Source organism: Nomia melanderi, chromosome 13 (genome assembly GCF_051020985.1).
Source record: "Nomia melanderi isolate GNS246 chromosome 13, iyNomMela1, whole genome shotgun sequence".
NCBI classification, from domain to species: Eukaryota; Metazoa; Arthropoda; class Insecta; order Hymenoptera; family Halictidae; genus Nomia; species Nomia melanderi.
In genome coordinates, this window is record NC_135011.1 from 9,486,983 (window position 1) to 9,510,643 (window position 23,661).

The 23,661-nt window shown below is 33.2% G+C and overlaps 1 protein-coding gene across 4 annotated transcripts in view; it reads right to left on the reverse strand.

Annotated features, from left to right (window-relative positions):
• The window catches only part of Cad89D (cadherin 89D), a 123,686-nt gene that overhangs the window by 60,680 nt on the left and 39,345 nt on the right, over positions 1-23,661 (reverse strand). Inside the window, exon 1 of one of the 4 annotated variants that reach the window (XM_076373142.1) lies at positions 15,977-16,119. The exons of 2 other annotated variants lie outside the window; for them this stretch is intronic. The gene's annotated coding sequence lies outside the window, so the exon portion shown is untranslated. Of the gene's footprint in view, positions 1-8,163; positions 8,451-15,976; positions 16,120-23,661 lie in introns of those variants that run through there. One more of the 4 variants, XM_076373140.1, reaches the window with a different exon arrangement.

The window sequence follows — 23,661 nt, forward strand, 5'->3', positions numbered from 1 at the left end:
TGTGTTATTATTATTGCTCGCTCATCTTGCTCAATGTCGTCGCATTAGGTAGCATTGTTTGTAATATACAAATGTATTCAAATAATCTATAGTAATTCGATTTAGTTGGGGGTCGCCGGTGACCCCCATGGCATACAACGTGTTAAGACGGAGTTTATTGGAAAAACAATCGATATCTCGTTCTTTTACTCTCTCACGCAAAATTAAACAGTGATTTACAAGAAAACTATTCATTTTTTATTCATGGTACTTTTAAAACTTATTAACCCTTAGCAGTCCAGATGGTTTTGTAATCTATCAGCAACTCCAATCAATTTTTATAGTACCCTCAGCGAAATGAATAATGTTATAACATTTTTTAGATCTTTTATTTCTCTTCTCAGTGCAAAATTTGAATGTGAGCAAAATCTAATAATCTTAGAGTAGTTTCTTTAAGATTCGCTAAAATATTGACTATTACAACTGGTGCAATATTAGTCTAAAGTTGCAGTTTATGGATTTATTTATGAAATTTGAAATCTACGAAGAATTGGTTTATAATGACAATGCTGAAAGATTGCATAGAAAACTATACTTTAGAAGAACATTTAAATAAAAATCGTGTAATAAAAATGTAGTAATAAAAATATAATAGTAAGATGTATAACTAATTATTTTATAATTAAACATGGTCTAACATTTTGATCAATTATATGAACACTATAAAGTTACTTTGCATAAAAACAGTAGAATAAGACCGACAACACATTAGCATGAAAATCCGCATAAACCTTTTTGCATGCTGGGGTTTCACTTTCGGCGGTGTTAGCGACCGTAACTCGAACAAATTGATGTTACGTGAGAGGCAGTCAATCAACCTGACGTGCTCTTTAGAGAACTTCAAAATAAAGCGGAAACTACTACAGAAAACCGTCCTTTCGATAAAGGAATCCGATTTTTTCTACCGTTACCGTCAATCAGTTGTCATGTGCTGTAAATTGTCTGTTTTAATTAACATGTTGAGAATGATGCACTTTGCTGCTCAGGATTTATTTACCACGAAATAAAAGGGGAAATAATCCACTTGATGATTTCTTTCACAAGTATATTCAATAAAACTACGTTAATGATTTAGTAGAAAATGAAAAAAATCTTGTACTCACTCTGTGTCTACGTTTACTCTAAAGGTAAAAAATCTATAATAGAAAAGCAATATTTAATTTACATTATAAATAAATAGGAAACATTTAGATTTGTCGAATTCAATTTAAAATTTTCATCGCGAGTCTGATAGGATATAAGAAAAGTGGTTAACACTAAACTACAAATTGACTCACTTCAGAATTTCTATTTTAAGTGTTTAAATTAAATTCTTTTTCGACTTTCAATTATATTCATATATTTGTACAGATACAAGACTAGGAGAACTTTCGAATTTCAAGAAAAGTATTGCTCGAATTTTCACCGAAAACATTGCAAATCTCTAATTGCTCAGTAATTTTAGTATTAATTACCAATCATTGTTCACGTAAAATTCCTTATCCCACCCGACACACCAAATAGCTTCATATATCGCGGACCATTGACTCGACCTTGATGAAGCCTCGGTTCTACCGCCGCGAAGAGTGAAAACCCATCGAAGAAAACGGAAGGAGCCTCTGTTAAACGACAGAGAGAAAGATAGGAAGTTAGAGAACGGGCACAAGTGAAATACCGAACCTACTTTAAAGTAGAGGAGGAATGAAAGCCGTATAAATTTCAGCGTTCCAAGTGCAAGGACAGCACGGCAGCGGCCGGGCGCTTTCTACGGGGACGACGCGATCCGATTACCGGTTGGAACGGTGGAAAACAGAGGCAGCCGAGGAATCGGATACGCCGCTTTAAGCGAATTCTTTTCCGGAATTATTATCAAGGATTCCTCGTCCTTGTACGCGGCCGGCGCGAGCCCCGAACAAAGGGTAAGAGTTTCAGCTTGGCTCCTGTGCTACGGAAGAACGACATCCGTGTCTCCCACCCCCGTCGATGGACCAGCATCCTCTTTTTCAACGGGACAATGGGGCAGGCGGGCAGGCGGGCATGCTTCGAAGATCCTTCAAGGATACTGATTAACGCCGCACGTCTCCGTTGCTTGGCCGCGTTTTTCCGCGACTAAAAGTTCCGGGTTCGAACGGATAAGAACAAGGGCGGGTTCTATATGAAACGATTAATCTTGGTCGCGCGATAGTAGTTTGACAGTGGCGGGCGTAGGCATCTGTGATTCTATTAACCAGATAGCTGTTTTTAACAAAAAGATGGAAAGATTTTGTGTTGCGACAAGTATACTCGTCATGGAGGTGGCAAGATTTTTTGTTATGCCGAGTATACTCATCACGCGTAAAAAGTAGTGACAATTTGCTATTTAAATTGCAGTTTTTGTGAGAACTAAAATGTATTTGTAAATTTCAAGATGTTTGGAGTATTTGGAGGCCAAAACGAAATAAAACGAGCAGATAAAGAAATATAAATAATTGTTATGAAGAAGTTGTGTATAGTGTGAACAAAGTAGTTGTTCTAGAATCAAGACATTGGTGTTCGACTTGCGGAACGTTATGTATTGTACCTTGCTTTACTCGATATCATTCAACAACAACAGATTAAACTGACTAATCACTTTTCTAAATAATTGGTTTCATGAATTTTCTTATTTCATATGCAAACTATATATGTTTAAGTAAATAAATAAATGTTAGTGATAAAATGAAAAAATAGAACAGTCATTTCGTTACAGCTTAATTCTTTATTGTAACAGCCACGCATACTCCGTGTTTGACGAGTATCATTTTTTTACGCAGTCAATAATGTTCACTTTTCTTTTATGTTTCATTTCTAATATCTAAAGCAATAATCAAAAAACAAGACTTGTTATAAAAGTGCTTTAAATTACATTCTGTCCTTTTTTCACAACTTTTAATAAAGACTCTTCTTTTAGACACCCATTCGAATTGTCCTATAACTTCCTTTATCACTGCACTTGCTATAATTACTTTATAGTTACTAATTTACTACAAAGCAAATAGAATTCTATATTTGTCCTATGTCTACATTTTCTTCAGTGATTAACAATTGACAGCAAAAAATTTAATTTTATTTAATTGCAATTCAATTGAAGGTAATGGCAGCTACATTTACTAACCACTGTTCAACACGTTCATCACTAAAGCGACTTAGAATAATTCTCTCTAAAAGGGGACAGGTAAACAAGCTTTCTTTATCCTTCCAGCAATCGACCTAGAATAATTTTTCCTATACAAAATGGCTATCCTGATCTTTCCCATTAAATTTAAAAGAAGGAAGATATATCAGCGGTAGTTCCAAAGAAAACAAGTACAAGTTTATTTGATCCATCGAATATAGCGGAACTTCTATTATCGGAACTTTCTATCATCGGAATGTTCTTTTATTTATATAGCACATTTCCTACTATGTGTATGTAGTCCATACAGTATCTACTTCCTTCTACCAAATTCTTCAAAACTAACTGTTAAACAGTCACACTGACAAACTAACAACTACGAATACACGAAACTCTTAAAATTTAATCTGAAACATTAAATTTAATATACTAAATATTGCATACTAAATATTTTTGGTATACTAAATATCTCTATACAGAAACCTATCGTTTTATTATCTAAACAAATTCGCGTTTCAATTAATTCTGATAATCTATTATATTAACATTAGGGTAATGAACTTTAATGGAGATACAACATCATTAGTACATCGAACATAACTTCAATATAGCAGAGGCATCAAGTCACAATCACAACAGTGCAGAATGCAATAGTTTCTCATGACAGCCTGATGAGACATAATGCCTTACAATTAGTACCACAAAGAAACAAAGGACAATTCGATGGAGCCAGTCGATGAAAAAGATTCTAAACAGTGCAGCCACGCTTCCGCTCCAGTTGATGGAGAACAGGTTAAACTTTCGCTCAATTACGTGTTTCTGTTGCGCGAGTGAACGGTACCTATCTTAATGGCGCGAGTACATACACGCCTTGAACCGCCGCGGCGCCGTTCGCGAAGAGAACCGCAATGCGTTAAATCACACACCAGGGATCATTATAATTTTCTGATTTTATAGTGGATACGATGTTTATTTACACATCTCACCTGTACAGTTGTCCAATAAGTCATGCCAATTTCATGGATTAAGTTGCACGAGACAATTTATGTATCATATATCCGTAGAGTCTCTTTCGAAGGAAACCTTTTTACAGACATTTTGTATTCATATTATTCAATAGACTGTCTTTTCATATATTTGTATTTTTTTCTTTTCCGGTTACCAGATTTCTTATCTTAATACTTTATTTTGAAGAAGGTATAACCAAGTGAAAGGGTCAAAGGTGTCTTTAAGATGCTTTTATAGAAAAATCTACTTCTACGAAGTTACAAATGAAAGAAAAACATCGATGACACTAGAACTTTTATTGAAATTTGAAAATAGCATTATGTATACATTTATAATAATGATATACTTTTAAAAATATAATGTTTTCGTTTTTATTGATGAGAATAAATATTATATCGATTTTTGTGGTATTGAAACCACAGAATATTGAAAAATTCATTATATGCTTAGAAATATATAAATATTATATTAAATTCGGAAAGATTGAGACTAAATAAAAAATTTAAACGAGCGCATAAATTATGAAGAATACAGTTCAGCAAAAATTGAAATTTGAAATTACACGCTTTCCTCAGTTCATTTTGAAAACATTGGCATGGGCACAAGGATGAAATCCGCACTCTCTTTAATAGCGTACGTATCTATAATTGATATTTCTGGTACCTTGATAGATTACTTATGGATGCTTTAATGAAATTCCAGTAAGTTATTAAATTTCAGTCAAATTCTCGTTAATCAATCTACGAAAGGTTTCACGACAGATAGAAAAAATATTGACACTTTAATTCGGAACATTTAAGCAAAGTGTCACTGGTATTTCAGTTCAGAATACACAGATTTTAAAGAACGATATTAAACATTACAGAACTTCCTACGTAGATTCTGAAGAACATTTATTATGCGTAACAACAATTCTGTACATTTTTATATTCTACACTTTTCTATCTAATTTTCATTGTGCCAATTCGTGCCTATATAATTCATAATACTACGAAAAGAACAATAAGAAAATTAATTTGTTTGGCTTCACAAATATTGAGAATAAGGTATTAAGGGAAAAACGTATAAAGTATTTCTTAATTAAAAAAGCTTTACAAAGTCAACATTTTCTATATTAATATACTTCTAAGTACATATTTAAATTTGTATAATCATTAGCCATTTGTATATTAAAATATATATTATTAAAATAAATATAAATGTATTAAAATCTGTGTACTAAAATTTCGATAGTTGTTAGAAATCCAAACGTAGAATGAGTTAGCATGCAGAGAAAGCATCATTATACATAACAACCAGTTCCCTGTTCATTTGCACTAATGATTTAAAGGCACGTTTCTTCGTAGACCTCTGTAAATACACGCTCTAACATCTCAAGCATTTCTATCATTTCGTGACAACAATTTTCATCTCGCAATTTCACCTTGTTTAACGTAACACCTGCTATCTTCTTCATTATAGCATTTAACCTTTAATTACTATTCGTAATTCGTGTTCGCGACAAGACACGTGACACAATTATCTAAATTCTGTTATAGGCATAATAAAAACTTCACACTACATGTTAATTTCTATGGATCCAGTTAACTTCTCATGTTTTATTAATGACACATGTTTGGATAGTGGGAATGATGCTAAATATATGTACATAATTTAAATAAATTAACAAGGTCTCGATGAAATACATAATTAAAGGTTAAGGACATCGTCCCGTTGCTAGATTTTTAACCAAATTTGTAAGAATCAATTTTTTAATTGTTTCCAGTTCTCCTTTCATTATAATATATTTTGGCTTGAAACTCTATATTCAGAAACATAGATCAATTTGTAATCAAGAAATCACATTTGTCAATATTATAATTTATTTAACTCTTATACTCAACATTTATATCGAATGACTTCAAAAATGATTTGTGTACGAACATAAAAACACTTGATTTAAAATTAAAAAGTTGAATTTGTTTGTGTTCGAAGTTATTAAGATTTTATACTCAGTCTTCGTTTTCTTTTTAATTTATCTACTATTCTCAATAATCTAATAAACATCTGCCATTCATAAAAATATCTTTAATCGATGTAATTTAATAACGGTGAAATGTGTGTATGTATCCAGTGTTCAAATTGCAGCCATAATTCCTTAATGAACGTAAAAGAGAGTTGCGCAAAGAAGTGTTAACGTCTTGTTCCGGATTGTGGACATCGCAATTAAAGTTAAGGTAAAAAGACAATATCGTGGTCGTGTCAGAAGTTTACTCGGTCATTCAATTCGTTTCCAGATTCTTATCAACGTACTATTACGAATGCTGAGGAAGCTACAACCGCCACGAACGAATAATTAGAATATAAGTGGAACACATACGAAAATAAACTTTCATTATTTCATAATTCTATCCGGTCAATTTATTTTTCACGCGCGGTAAAACCAAATGGAAATGAATGTCTGTATAATTACTCGGATGCACTTTTCTTTACACAAGTCACGGAAAGTGATCGGCCCATCCGGAACGTTTACACCGATTTCTCATTTTCAATTTGTATACACGAACTAACAATGAGAGAAAAAAATTTCGTTTTAATTTTTCAGCTTAGTATATTTGTTACCATCGTCTGTTTCGATAATAATCTTCATAGTTGCAATATTTTAGTGAATACAAAGTATTTTTTACATAAAATATTGAAAAAAATGTAACTAAACAGGCTAGTTCTGTTTCTAAGTATCTAGTCACGTTTTATGAGTTTAAGTAGTAATTAAAATCGAAAAGAAGTAACTCCTACATATCTATTTCTTTTCTATGTGACTTTATTTATTTCTTGCAAATGGAAAGATGGTAATTTCACATGAAAAAATTATTCAGAAAAAAGAAATTAATGTTTTTTTTCGAGAAAATAAAATTTACAAATCAATTTACAATTAAATTTAAGAAATATATATACAGATATCTAAGGGTTAAGTTTGAAAATTATATTGTCATACTTCAGTACTTTAACTTATTTCAAAAACCGGTGAGAAACAATTAAACAAACAATAATTAACTAATATTCACGAGTACATACAAAATAGTCAATGTCGTATCTAGTTACCAAGTGCAGTAAGACCTCAATTATCCTAATCACTATTTTCCACGGTCTCAATTATTCAGAATCCCCGTTGTCCACGAAATCAATAATCCAGGTTCTTAGATTACACCTCAAAATATATACAATCAAATTCTACGAAGATTCTTCGAAAAATTTTTCCTTACATCTCCATTTAATGAATTTCATTTACATTGCGTATGAAATAAAAGTTACCAAATTAACAATAGAATTACCAGACGCGTCAAAATTATATATATTAGGTTTTTTTTACAAATATTCTGAGTATACGTATTATTTCTCTGTCATATTATCAAATAAATTGTATTAGCAATACGTAAACTGAATAATAAGTGAAACCGAATCACCATAAATGCACCCTTGAATTTCGTATTAGATTAGCCGCTTTGTAATTCTAGTGCTAACCCTTTGCACTCGATGATATTTTCACTAGATATATCCATTACTCTTTTATTCGGTATCAATGACATTTTTTGCAATTAACTTCAGAAGAATCTCCCATAAACTAAGGGACTACCAATATTTCATCTGATAAATCAGATAAACATTGAACTAAAACTTTTATAACTTTGCTGCATTTAATCAAATGGTAACAAACAGTCACCTCCCGAGCACAGAGGATTAACAGGCTATCTCATCTTTCGTTAATCTTACATAAATTCAGGTACATAACTATTCTATTATAATATTTCATCTATGAAATCAGATAAACATTGAATTAAAAATGTCCTAATTTCGCTGCATTTAATCAAATGGTAACAAACAATTGCCTCTCGAGCTCAAAGGGTTACGTCCTATCTTCCCATCGTCCACGTCCAGTTAGTCAATTATCCAATCAAATCGGATAATCAGTGTTCCACCGTACCCCAAGAAACCCGGCAACCCGAAGAAACAATCGGTCTACTGACCTTCCCTCAGGCTCACGCACCAACGACAGGAACCTCAGCGCACAGTCGTCCGATTAGCAGATACATACACGCACCAAGTGCAAGGACACAGCACGGCACGCGTCATCCGAATGACCCGCTCGTCGAGGCCGGGCCAGCTCTTTAACAAGAAATCCGCACGATTTCGCGTTCCTCCTTTCGGACCGGTACCAAAAGGTGCGACTCTGTCAGCAAGCTCGTTGCTAACCCTCCCTCTTTGGCCGGGTGATCACCGAAAAACGGGACGAAAACTTTCGCCCAGTTTCGCGTTTCACGTTTCACTGGTGACTGGCATTGGCCGCGGTCGGCCGACGGCCGCCGTTACACGTCCACCACTTTCGGCGTGATCCCCACGAGGAGGCCCAGGACTTTCAACGTCGCCTGAACGTCAGCCAAAGGCACAGGAGGTGCACGATACTCGGTGGTCTTCGATGGCCAGCGCTACCGACACCGAACCGCCGTCCACGTACCCCGGACAGGCAAATGGTACCCAAGCCAACACGCCGCGAGTATATCCGACCGTCACCCCCCTTCTGAGCGGAGGACGTTCGTCCTTTCGCTTTCAACGGCCACTGACCACAGAGACTTGTCCGAGGTGCAGCGACAGTGACTCGCCTTCTGCGGTGCACGTTGCGTATTCGTTACGTAGCACTGTTTGGAGAGGTTTGACGAGGCCGTGGCATTGTTTTGGCGGAGGTGTTGAAAGGTTTGATGGGGACTGAGAGAGTTGGATGACATTTGAGGTGATTGGTTTGTAGTTTTTCGACTGAGGGTTAGGGAGATTATAACATTGCTTTGGATATGTGAGAATTTTTATGTAAATTAGGATGGGATGCTTTGGAAATTTGAATGAGATTTGGTAGAGTGATCGGTTTGTAGTTTTTGGGCTGAGAGTTAGGGAGATTGTAACATTGCTTTGGATATGTGATGTAAATTAGGAAGGGATACTTTGAAAATTTTTATGAGATTCGATAAGATAATTTGTTTGGAATCTATGTGTAGAGGTTTAGCTAGTGTATAATATTGGTTTGGTTACGTGATTCTTCTGATGTAAGTTAAGAAGGGATGCTTTGGACATTTTGATGCTGTTTGATAGGATGATATGTCTATAATTTGGAGACAGAGATTTAACGAGGTTGCAGCATTGTTTGGAATATTCATCGTATCTTTAGATGTAAGCTAAGAACAGCTTAATGAATTTGGTAATGTCATTAGTTTGTATATAAGAATACAAATAATTATAGTTGATAGTTGTAAATAACTAAACAATTTCGAGAAAAGTATAATAGGACTTCATTTATACAAACCTATAAAGACACAAGTGAAATTACATAGGAGAAATAGTATTCCCTCTTCGATATACCTTTCAATTATAATCTACAGTTTACTATCTCTTCGAACGTAAAATGTAAAACTTACTTTCAAATGTAAGTGAATGTCGACCAATTTTTCAAAATAAAAATACAATTCTATTTCAAAGATAATTCGGTATACGCGGAAGTGCATGCTAATAGGAGGAGATCCAGTTCCTCGTTAAAAACATTTAACGTGGATTTACTATCCATTCTGACGTCGAAAGTTAATATGCTCTAATTACGGAAATGGCACTACTTCATTCGGTTTATTTATCTTAACAAGGTTCGTTTTCAAAAATATAAACCTCACAGCAACGTTGTAATACTAGTTAAAACATTTTATGTTACACGTCTACCATATTATTAACCAATCAAATATCTTAAACTTAATTTATTTTATATTCTAGAGGAACATTCTCTGAAATAGAAATTGTACTATAACTTCACGTTTCTAGCTGAAATATTTTGTGGCATACACGTAAATACTATGTGTAATAGTAACCAATAAAGTGTTTTATAACGCGTTATCCAATGAGATTAAAAGTCAAAGACCAAGTATTATTATAAATTAAGTTCTTATTTAACGATGTGCACAAACTTGAATGAAAATGCAAGAAAAACGAAATTGAACCTGCCGGACCAGTTGACGGTGTTACGCTTATTAAAACCTTTCCTTATTACGCGATCCTCACATCCGTAATAAATCGAGGATTGAATTATAAAAGACTGCACGTTTCCCAGATCAGGCTTTTATAAGTAACTTTACATGTTTCTGAAATCTAATTTACGATCCACATCACATCTATGTTAATTAAACACAGATACAAATAAGTTACGAAATAGAACAATTTGAATGCAAATAAAATCGCGGCTCGATAAATAGCAATAATAAAAATATACAATTCCGACCATTAGAATACTTAAATCCCTTGCTTTTTATTTTATAGTACTGAATAAAATTTCTTGATTTTATAATGAATTTAGTAAATGTAAATATTATTTATTCTTTATGTGTTTTATGTTGTACGTTTTCGTTATGATATTTTTAATTATTACAATAATGAGATGACATTTTAAACATTTTTTTGGACCAGCACACATATTGATTGGTGTCATAAAACGTCACTATTATGGTGTAATTATTGTATATAACTGTACGTAGAAGTTTCATTGAAACACATTGGACAGTAGAATTATTTCATTGGACCAATAATTTCCTCCATATTTTAAATACTCTTTTGGACCAGCATACATATTGACTGGTGTCATAAAACGTCATTATTACGGTATCCATGCGCAGCATATATTGTGCATCGCGTTAGCATCGAATCGGAGGAATTCGAAACCAGACAATGCCCGCGATTTCAATCTGAGCGTTACCTGTTCGCCGGGCAAGAACCTTCCAAGGTAATCGCGGGACGTGGTCGAATTAAGCGAGGAAAAGTGAACGGACAGAATCATGCAAATAACTGGAGAACTGTAACGCGCAATTGTTTTTGCGATAAGTAGCCGAGCCGAAACAGCGATGCTGGGAACGTTAGGCGTTCAGGAAAACGTAACGCCGGTTTCCAAAGAGAAAATGTTCCCCTTCGCGGCGAGAAAAACAATCTACGCGGCTCGATAATCGTTCTGCGAAATTAGGAAAAAAGGAATGGCGTACCGCGATTTGCTTTGTACCAAACGCTAATTAAAATTGAGCAAGATTACATATAATATCATACATATCAGTGAACTTTATAGAACGATTATCATCCGATTTCGTGGCAATTAACTTATCGTTGTTACTCGTGAAAGTATTATTTCCTCACCATTTGTCTCGCATCTGATAACCTTAATGGATTACTCAGATAGGAACAATTAAACTCAACGCTTTGAAACGATGTATATCAATTTTATGGTACTTTGTGAAAAATTGTTTCATGTAACTGTGGGATTAGATGTAACGTAAGATGGCGCGGGAAATGTTGTTAGGGGATTATACTTTATTAAAGGGAAATAGTAACGGACAAGTTACAAATTAGAATTTAAAAATTCAGTGAGAGCAAACACCGGTAAAAGCATGGGCAGCGGGTCTTCCCCGGCCGAAGGTTAAGTGCCAACAACGTATTCTAAGAACTTTCTAAAAGTTTGTTGTAAAAACGTTCCAGAAACTTTCTCTGATTGCACGTTATCAAAGTGAAGAGAGCGATTGAAGCTCAAATTAGAGTAACTTTAAATGAATGCAACACATTATAATATATACATATATAAAATCATGTAATTATAATAATTATAAAGTAGTTTGGGAGAGAGACGTATTTTATAAATAAAAAATATATCTTTATCTTTTATATTCACTTTACTAGACATACTTTCATTTTGTAAAGTAAGTGTGTAAATCTTTAATTGTTTAGAAAACAACACTTTCGCTACTGACGTCACATATCTGTTACAATTCTATACTTTACATACACACAATTAAATTCACGCTATAAACATTATTATTTAAAGTTACAACATATGAAATTATATTTAAAAATTGAATAACTCTTTGTAATTTCATTTTTCAATATTTTAATTATAAGATTTTTTAAATTCTAGAACAAATGGTAGTAACGAACGTGTTAAGTGAGTATATACATAATGCATCTTGACTATTTATAAGAATTTCATTTAAAAGAATACTGGGTAGTATATTTTTACCTATAGTAATAAAATATCCCAGGCCTTTATGTATATAGAAATAGCTTCATTGAACTTGAGTTTGTATCTAGGTTGATAGATAAATCGAAGAAGCGATTTTCGTGCGAGATAAAACCGGCACAGAATTATATAAAATTTACGTTCAATTGGAGCCAGACTTTGTTCATCGTAAGTAAATGATTCAAACAGCCAGTGAGGGTTGTTATTAATTTACGTGGTCATTAATAATTCCACTAAAATCAATTTAGTTCAAGGTACTCTTCGATTCTGGCCTGTTCATGCAACAATGTAATCGACAGAACGTGACGTTTCTTCTTGCAAACGTTTCTGTTTCTTTCGGCAAATCTTACTAAAATATACTGTTGCTAAATCTCCAGTCCCTGATAGAATTCCGCCGAACATTGTGTCACCTTAACACTTTGATTGCCAAATAAACACTCCTCAAAACGTCTATGTAGACGAAACAATTGTCTTAATAAAATAAAAATTAAGAAGTCAAGATTCTTCAGTTACCATGAAAATGAATGTTTAAGTTTGTATAAAAAATGTGTTAATAGATGTTAGATTCCTCATATTTATGAAAATTTAAGTTTCCCATAGTCTGCTTTTAGAAACGGTTTATTTCTGGTAAGAACTTGAAGGTGTTCAAAGTAAACAAAATTTTACCTTAATCAGGCCCTAAGTTCTTTTTCAAGCCAAATCAAAATTAAATTTTACTGTGATGTTTTGTAATTGACGTTTAAAGGTTAAATATTTCAAATTTACTACTAATTCGGATGCATTCAAATCAGTCAGATTGTATTAATTCAGTGATTAGTAATTAGTAGCTTGAGAATGAAATCGAAACTTCAAATTTGTCACTCCTTTATTTATTTTTGTACGTGAATATCGTTGTAATAAATAGTTAGATCACGAACAACTCAGCCTTTTTATCTTTTTCCCAAGGCAGCATACTTTACATCCTCAGAATTCTATCGTAACGTATTAAGCTACAGTTCTGCAGACCTTCGTTAGTATAACGGAATTATCAATCATACTTCAGCTGAAAGCTTTTAAAAGCGATTTTGGCTAGCATGTAATTCTGTTGCAGAGACCTTGATTGTTTTGAAAGAACGAAATGAGAATGAAATTGCAGACTGATATTAATCTTTTCTACAATCTTATAATTAAATTAGCAAGATGATTACATTCGTTCATTAAATTACGAAATAAAAAGCAATTTTAAATAACCAATTAATACCATTCAAAATTTCTTTATATGGATATTTCTAAATCGTAATAAAAATTAATATAATATCATTGACTTTTTAAAAAATTAACAATACATACAAACTCAAGGTATAATCAACTTTATTTTACTTTTAACCTATTAAATCTACATACAAAAAATTAATAACTAGATCATTTATTCATACATATAGGAATTTAATATTACTCTGATTTGAAAGCTCAATAGTCGAGTACATACACATAAGTTTCCTCACTGTGTTCATAATTATCTTCAGTTTTCCTTGAAAAATTTATTCTTGAAGAGGTTAACCAATCAATGAGCTGATAAACTCTCGCAACCTCGAAACAATGAAAACGCACTGAGAAGAGAATCATAAGGGTGTAATGATAAATGACCAAGTTCGCCATTGTGTAAGGTTAATCGAATTAAATCCTAGAAAGCGGAAGGGAAACGAAACGCGAGGGCAGCAGGGGGAGAAAGAAGAATGGGGTGGGAAGAAGAAGCTTCGGCTGAGATTAAGGCACAGAGAGAAAGAGCATTACTAAATTAAGCTGCAACTGTGCACTCGCATTTTTAGCATTTACTTCATTGCTCCACTTAATCACAGCAACCCCTCGAGCCTTATTGTACTAACGTCTCGCTAGCTTTCACATTTTAGATTGAAGATTTCGTTTGCCAGTTTCATAGAAGGTAGAACTACGATATTATTAATAAATCAGAAAAGAGTTTATCTTTCCTCATTGTTAGTCATTCGTATAAATATGTTATGAAACAAAATGAGAAAGTTAATTTGCTTTACGAATGTGTATACATGTGAGATTACAAATTACATGGAATGTATTCATCTTCTCGCATATGCAGCCTCAATAAATCTATCCATCCATCTTAATTATTCAGGAAAGTTTCCTCTAGGCTGTAATTAACAAAGGAACAAAAAATTCTGTCTCGAATTTATTTGATACCGAATAAAAATTGTTGGTTAATTAGTTTTGTGTATTTAAACTGTACACGTGTTTGCACATAAAAATCGACAAGGTAAAGAAGGAATAATTATTCTGATTTATTTTTGTTTCAATAATGTGAAATAAAGAGCGTGAAGTTTTACCTCGTTCAAATTTGTATAAAATACGGTACAAAATTCCAATTATGCAATACAGATATGACTATGTAATTTCAAAAGGTAATAATAATGCATAAATGAATTTTCTATATTACCTTGTTTAGTTATACATGAAGGACTGTTTTGTATAATTATATTCCATTGTCTCATAAGCTCCTTGCTTCTTAATTAAAAAAAAAATTACCTTATCTCAATTACATCAAAACCGACAATACTTTCTCACTAACCTAATATATCTACTCTAGGTAAACTGGTGAAAGTTCTACGTGTAAATTGATGTTTTTCTAAATTTTACGATAATGGTCAATTAACCATCTTATTTAACTCCAGCTAACGGAAAAGAACAAGAAAAATCTGTCGTATTATCAACAAAATTAATCGTACACTTCCTCATTCCTGTACAAATAAACTCGTTACCCACAAAAAGTATGTCTCCAAGTATTCGGATAGAAAAATAATAACTATTCTAAGAAAAAAATAAATTTACAACAAACTGCTTTTGAATAGTGAAAAACAAACATGTTGAATGATAAATCATGAGAAATGAAATTTTTGGCCTATCTATATTAAGAAGTTTTACTATTTAACTCATCTTGCAGAAAATTTAACATACTACCAAACAACAATTGTCATTGCTTGGCATTCAATGACAAATTCTTAACAGTATTTCCACCCAAGGTATCACAAGACACTTTTTGAAATTTTAACTGAATATTATTAATTTAATCCTATATTTCGATTAATTTTTCGACTTTTTCAATAACGATTACAAAATTAACCATAGGAAATATCCAAAATTCAATTCATCAAAAATAATTAAACTAAGAAAATAATTTTCAATTAAAATTTCAATGTCTTTGACACCTTCGGTAGAAACAGTGATGTCAAACTAATATGATTGCTTTCTATTACTGATAAAGCGTTCCCACGGTAACTGCCAGATCAAGCTATTTATTTTTCCAAATATTATAGTGCTTCACATTAGGATCTGTTTCATATTAGACGTCATTACCTTACATCAGTTCCAACCGAAACAATTATAAAGAACCAAAACCGATGTTATAACTGTTTTCAATCCCTGATTAAAATTCTCATTGTACTAGCGTCATCCGGCTGCATCAGCGGATGTCAAAGGGTTGAAATGATTTTCGAGTCTTGGCGGGGCGCAGCCGGTGCACAGAGGCGTGCCGGGTTCTCGGAAAAATGCACAGGAATTCGTTAGGAACATCTGTCCTCTTTCGTCTGCCGATTATTACGCGGAAACGCGAAGCGTGAAGTGCGAGCCCGCCGTCGCCGCGGCGCCAGAAGGAGGTCAAGAGTCTTTTGCACCGTCGTTACGGTCCCCCGCGTCGAACAATGCGACCGACGACGGCCCGCGTCTGTGTTTTCGGGCCTTTTAATACTTACAAAGATCCTCGCGGGAGGCTGTCGCTGATTCGGCGTACAATGAGTCGGCTGAAAGGGAAGCCGCCGCGATGTTCCAGGGCCGAGCGCTCTCCCGCGCGCGCGGCAAATATTACAATGGCTGACACACCAGTCGCCGATGAAAGAGAAACGGTAAAAGCGAGTCGCGACGTTTGTCCGGCTGTGGATTAACTCCTTTCACGTGGTATCTCGCGACTCGATATTGAACGCTTCACGCTGTTGACGAGTTATCTCGTCAAACGATATTGGACGTTTAACCAATTATCCCCATTCCACGAGTATACATGTCATTTTAAACGTAAGATGGTACTAACTTCTTCAACGATTTATTTTTGTAGATAAACGTGTAATTCTTCTTCGTTTCGCTGTGGTTTTTCGTTAGAATGGTGCAGTTGCCCTACGTTTGACGAGTATACACTTTATTATTTGATTTTCTTGCGCACAATGAGAGATTTTTCAAATAAATTCCACAGTTAAGTGGTTACCGATTTAAGTGGGGTAAGGTTGCTAAAGTCACAGTTTATATCATGCCTCTTAAGTTTTCAATTTAATATCATAGCAACAACACTTCTGACGAAACGAAGCAACTCAAACTGTGAAATAAAATTTTGTAAATGTGAAAAAACAATGTATTGTTTGTTTAAACTTCTTTTCACTATCTCTTATCGTTTTCAAGATAATCCACGGAAATGAAAAATTTCCATTTTTTTTCAAGGGATGGTTTCACTCCCTCAAACTGAAATTTAAACTGAGGTAAAAAATTACTTTAATTTCCTGTTGTGGTCACACGGTAATCACAAGTGTATGGTACGGAGCGGCCATTTTTACGCACGCGAAAGTACATGTACCGACTACGATTCTACGAGCGCGAACTGACTGGTCCCGAGTGAGTTTTATCACTGTTCTCGATCGAAAAACTTTCATTTTCGAGGAGAGGATAGTGGAGCTCGTTCACGAAAGCTGTGCGAATAATATATGTATTTTACTCTTATGATTTTGGATTTTTTTTGCACCATTGTCTGCGACCGATCAGAAAAATTTAGTTCTTTCTTCGGTCATGTTTGATTTGAAATTGAATTGAATATTGTAATTTCCTACAACTTTTGTCGAGAATGAAACCAATAGTGGGAATTAAATTTTGTAATTTTAAAATAAATAAAATAAAATAGAATTTGTAATTATGGTTTATTTTGAAACCTGCCTATTGTGAAAGCTTCAAACATTCGATTTTTCTTTTGTATTTTTCTATAATATAACATTTCTGAAGACAGAATCCTAAAAAGACTTAAATGAATTTGGAAAATTTTCGAAAGTACAGATTTTTTGCAATGTACATTACTGGCGCATGTATACGCTTAATTTATTATACCTAACCACTATTATCGGAGCATGTATGAGCACTTTAGAGCGGATTTAGATTATCGCTAGGCTGCATTGTTTTTTGATATTAAACACGACGCTAAAAGAATTATGGATGTCGAGGGAAAACACGAACAAGCGGGAAAGGCGGTAAAAATTGCTCGAAAAAACGCTAATACGTTTTTAAACGCTGTCTGTAAGGAAGAAGTCGAACCAAATGGCCCTGAAACAGATGAATAGCCGTAGATACTATACTTTATTTTTATATATTATAACGCTGCGTATAAAACTTTATTTTCCTCGGAATTACATCTCATACATTAAAATTCGAAAGAAGGTTAAACAAATGATAATAGAATACAAATTCCAATAATTAGTGAGTACAAAATAAGTACTCACTAATTATAAGTACTCACTAAGTATAAGAGTGTTTTTGCATTTACCACGACCCATCGACGATCAATTCAACAATTTGTTAATCGCTGGACGATCACGACTTTTATTACAGACGCGCATGTAACATGGGTCTTCCTCAAAATTCTGCTTAATAGGATTAAGTAAACAGCCTATTTTGCAGGCGTAAATCCCTATAAAACTCATTACATTCCAATAGTTAAATATTTAAAGGTCGAATATCGCCGATAAGGAACGAAAAATGGGAAACAATGATAAATATTCTGAAATTTCTAGGCTTTATTAGATTCTCTTGAACAGTGTAGGATTTTATTAAACAATATTGGACAATATTGAACAGTGTTTACCAGTAATAATTAGTTCTGAACTATGCTGAACTATGTTGACCAGTGGTCAACCAGGATAAAACATACTTCTCAGTTTCCTTAGAATTATGAGTGGATTGTGACAAAGATAGATGAGTCGCATACCTTTTTTTACTCCGGTTACCGATTGTGTCATAAGACAAAAGGTCCTCAATAACATTGGTGATTGGCAGTACCATTTTAGTAATTTATGATTTTGTGAGTACAGTGATCTCGGATATGTTTTGCACGCGATTCAAGGAATTCTTCCTTGATTCGTTCCCTTTGCCACTGCGATGATATTGTATAGTTTAAGTTATTCTCTAAGGTTAAACTAAGTTAAAATTAAGTTTGAGAAAGAAGACATCGGTCATTCGCCGTGGGATAAGTACTTCATTTCAAACTCAAGAAAGAAAACAGCAGCAGTGGGATTATTATTAAGTGCGTTAAAAGTAAGTGTGTTAAAGATAAGATTTAGAAATAAAAAGGGAGGTCGATGGAATTGAATTTCCATCCACCTCCTTGGGTCTACCACTCGCAGCAATCTCCACGTGATGAGACCTGGACAACTGATATTATCCTGAATAGAATATTTTCTGTGAAGGATTATATCAGGCTAATTGGTTGCGATAATTGTCTAATTTAAATGTAATGTATAATTGATATAAACTGAAAATCGCTAACCTTTCGAGCTCAAAGGCGAGGAGAATTGTTAGATACTATATTAACATTGCAAAGTATGCATTTTACAGATTAGTGATTCAAAATTTCATGGAAAATAATTTTCATAATTTATATAGGACAACAGCTCAGATTTTTTCAGATATAAAAATTAATTATTCGAGAAATGATGGGAACTTCGCCGATTATGCAAGTAAATGATGTACATTTTTAATATTCAAATATGTATTGTACTTTGATTTGACTATGGTCAAACCAGCAACGAGATAGTTTTCACTTTCGGCCAGATTGGTACGGCTGTGAAATACATTGATCCAAACGTTGGGTAGAGCGATACAGCAGTTTGCTGCGGCCATGACCGACGCCGTGTCACATCGACGACGACGTCATATTGTCAGTCACTTGCTTCTTGCCTTCAAGCAGTTTCAAAATGCTCTACTCCAAAACAGACATTTTCATGCAGAAAGGAATTAATTCATGTGAACTGTTTGCTTCCAAAATAGTATGAAAAATAATGTAACAACAGTAAAATTATCTATATTAGCTATTAAACAGTATATTTCGTCATTTCTTTAAAACATCTCTTCAAGTGGTTTCTATAATTATCCTATATATATATTTATATTAATAATATATTATTTTATATAAATGTATAATAATGTTGTACAATAAATAAGAATGGAGTTTCAATATTTTTTCCATTCAAATCACCAAATTTATTCCAAAATGAAAATATCACTAAAGATCTTGTGTCACGGATTATATTATTTCAATTAAATATTTAAATATAATAATTTACGTCGACGTATTGTTTTTTCTATGACTTCACTTTTCAAATGAATTGATTAATGAATATTCTGTTTCTGCAGTGAAATGTCTTTGGACAAGACAATGCAATTTGTACAATCTCTATCTTTTTATCGATCAATTAAGGCAGCAATTATTTTCATTGGTATACGAGTTAAGACAGTTTTATATACGGCCGTTACTTTTACTTTGTTGTTAAATTCTCCTCACGTCCTCGACAGCGAGAGCACACACCGACAACGATTTTGCATTCGATACGTGCGAAGTGAGTTTATTTTCTCGTTCGAGCGATACCTTTCGGTTTTGATCGTGCCTGCACATGGGAATCTCTGTCACGTGAAATGATTCGCAAATTTTTCTATTATCTCGGCTGAAGCTACAAACGTGAGGAATACTGATTGGAAAAATCGTGAACGGAACGTTTGTGTACTTTCGAAAACTAATGCCGTGAAATCTGTGCCTGGTGACTTAGAATTCGGGGCAGGTGGCAACATTGAAATGAACTGGAGTACGATTTGTTGTTTTGATAGGTGCAGTAAACGACACAACAGAATTGATTAAGACTAATTAAGATTCTATAATACTTCGACTGCTATATTTTTATTCTAAAATTGATCACCGACTTTACCAATATTTTTTAAAGCCTCTTTGAATATTTACTTAAAATATTTCAATTGAAAGATATAATAAAAGTTTAACTAATATATTATTTCAATAATAATTAATACTTTTAAAATGACATATAAAACTCAGTTATTAATTAAATACAAATTTCTAAAAAGTTATTAGCGAAATTGTTCTGACAAATGTTTCTTTCTTAGATTAACTACGTTTTTATTTTTTAATTAATCAATGAATAGAAATTAATAATGATTAATTAGTAAGGTAATACGAATAATTAAATCAATACACAAGGGTAACACACTACTCGCTATCTTCGTTCAACAGACGTAACTAAAGTCTCAGAATAAAAAATAATTATCTTTTCTCGAATCTTCGGTGTCGATCAAGTTTCTTTCTTCGAGCCTTCTAGCCATTTTCAATCAACTCTGACCTACAATATATCTGGCCAACCTATTCAACCCTTATGGATGCCTTCAATCATCGTTATGTAGCCTATAACCCTTTTCAGTTCCAAAGTTTCCAAGATCTTTGCAGATTTCCCAAAAGGGTGTAGATCGTTTTTCAAGAGTTAGTCGAAGGACAGGGGTAGACTTTCAAAGCCATAATGGTTCTTGGAAAGTTCCAATAAAAGAGTTCTCCTTCGCTTTCATCTGTTTCGAATAAATATTCTTTGAATATAAAATCTATACCCATTTCATACAAAAATGAAGTAAATCGTTGTTTACATACACGCAGTTAAACCTACCTGAATGATTCAACGATGAAAACTATAGGTATACGTAAGTATGTAGTTAATACTATCAATATTTAGTATGTACATAGCCATATAGTCAATACTCAACAGTAAATAATCAATAATCAATAATCAGAATAATATAGTCAATTGTGAAATGCAAATATTTACACAGAATACTTATTTAAGTACTCAGGAAGAAATAGAACATGATGTATTTTATTGAAATTCATCTTTTTAAATTATAAAGACTTGAGCACTTTAATTGTATTAATCTATACATCATTCTCCATAAAAACATATTGTATTTATATTTGTAAACCATTAATGTAGAAGATATTTCAATCCTAATTACAATTTCAATTTTGTTTTAAGCTGAAAAACGTATTTTTGAACAGCAACTTGATGGAAGTAAATATTGTTTGTTCAGTAAGTTAAAGCAAAGTTTTATTTCTATATTATCAATATTCAACCTTCAAAATAAGCATAGTTACTGAGCGAACATGAAACTTTTTTTCGAATTAACTATTATCAACAAAGCAATTCCAATAAATGCAGTCGCGAAAGAAATTATAAAACAAAGAATATTGAATTATCCCTGTTTCCTAACCAAATCGCATTCGAACGTGTCCCAGTCCGCGGCGGTTGCAGATGTTTCTTAATTTACGTCTTGGCAGGCAATTCCCGGCTCCGCTAAATAGATTAATCACGATCCCCAAGGACCGAATTAATTCGGTTTCCTTCGGATGTTGTTAATCGTGGGACCCAATCGATCCTGTGGAATCCGTCGTTCCTTGTCACCTCAATTCCGAAATAAGCTCCCGAATTGATTCCGAACGAATGCATTTAGAGAAGCCCCCGCCTTTTTACCCCAGCCGCCGACTATTTGTCGACGGAAACGAACGTGTCGGTGAATTCATCCGGTGAACAGAAGGCGTTCTACTGGGTGTCCCGGTCCCATTGAGCAAAGCACTTGACAGTGAACTTTACACACAAAACTGATAATAAAAGTTCTAGGTTGAGTTTAGGTTAAGTTAAGTTATATCACTAAAGATCTTGTATCGAAATAAAATACAAAAATAAAATTATCTATATTAACTATTAAACGGTATATTTCATAATTTCTTTAAAGCGTATCTTCAAGTTTCTATAACCACCCTGTTTATGTAATAAATGTATAATAACCTTGTATAATAAATAAGAATTAAGTTTCACTATTTATTCCATTAAAATCACTGTAATAATTTCTCTAAAATATTTAAGAAGTTTCTAGATTTTCCAAAATGAAAATATCACTCAAGATCTTGTGTCACAGATTGTAATCAATCAATGAAATATTTAAATATAGTAATTTACGTGGACGTATTGTTGTTGTATAGTTTCAGTTCAGTCGATATAGCAGGATTAATAAACACTTTACTAATTAATTTGTCTATGTCTATTACGAAAGATTATATTGACAGCGAAACGTAGGAATATTCACGTTTATGTTGCAGCAGCAAGTAAATCAACGATCATTGATCCAAGCGTCAGTACGTATGTATTGATAATTTTCTATTAATTTAATTATTTATGTATACTTAGGTAAGTATTATTTCTTTGCATCTTTCTAATGGACATAGAAAACTTAATTGATGATGTGTTTATTAGTTCTGCTGTAAGAACTGAACAACAGAAACCATGTGATTATTGCATCTCCACTGTAAGTGCTGCGAGTAAAGCTATTTTGAATAGCTCTTATGGACGCTTCGATTGAAATTGTCTTTTATAGTATCGAAACTGCGACATAAACGCCGACTTATAGCGAATTTTACGTTGATATAATAGTTGAACCAATTTCACCGTTTGGTGCCTTTTTGGTGCCGTCTTGTCTATATCCGGTAGTACATGCTTTCACGAGTAGCTATTTTCAACTTCAAAAGATAATGAAACTGTGGAAAGATAATTAACAGATCAGCATGTATATACAATCGATTTTAAAAATAACTACAGCTCAACGGATTCAATCAAATTTTGAAGATTTGGCTAATGAAAAACTTTGCCAAGTTTCTGGACAAAAATTATATAATTTTATTTAACTAATGGGAATTCGAAGAAAGAATTCGTTGTGTTTCATACGTGTTTCTTGAATATAAATATATTGTATGACTTTGTTATATTGTATGTGTAACTGCAATGTTAATAATAAAAAGTCTCTTTCCTCTTTCGTGTTTCGAATTTTTTTGTAATACTCGATATTCTATAATTTATAATACTAAACGTAGCTCTAGATAGTATGGAAGTTCAACATACTTGGTGTAGAACATCAGTATTTTAAACGACAGCTATAAAAGTTGATCATCAGCGTGTGTTCAAATGGAACGAACTCATTTCGATCATCTCTTGTAAACGAAACAAAAACTCGCTGTAGAGTAATTTCAGGTGAACTGTCTCTACAGGTGAAATGGCTCGATCTAATTTAAATGATCAAATGTCTGTGTTTTCAGTTGTTTTCACTGGTATACTGAACCTTACACAAATGTCTATTCGACACTTTATCAACCTCTCGAAGAGAAACTATAACTTTTTTCATTAATTTTAACTGAAATCATTCGATAGGTTTTATTCAAAATTGTTTTTCATAAGGGTGAGAAAGGTATTTAATGAATTGCGAGTATCCCCAGTTCATGACTTACTAAATAATAAAAAAAAACAAAATCAATGAT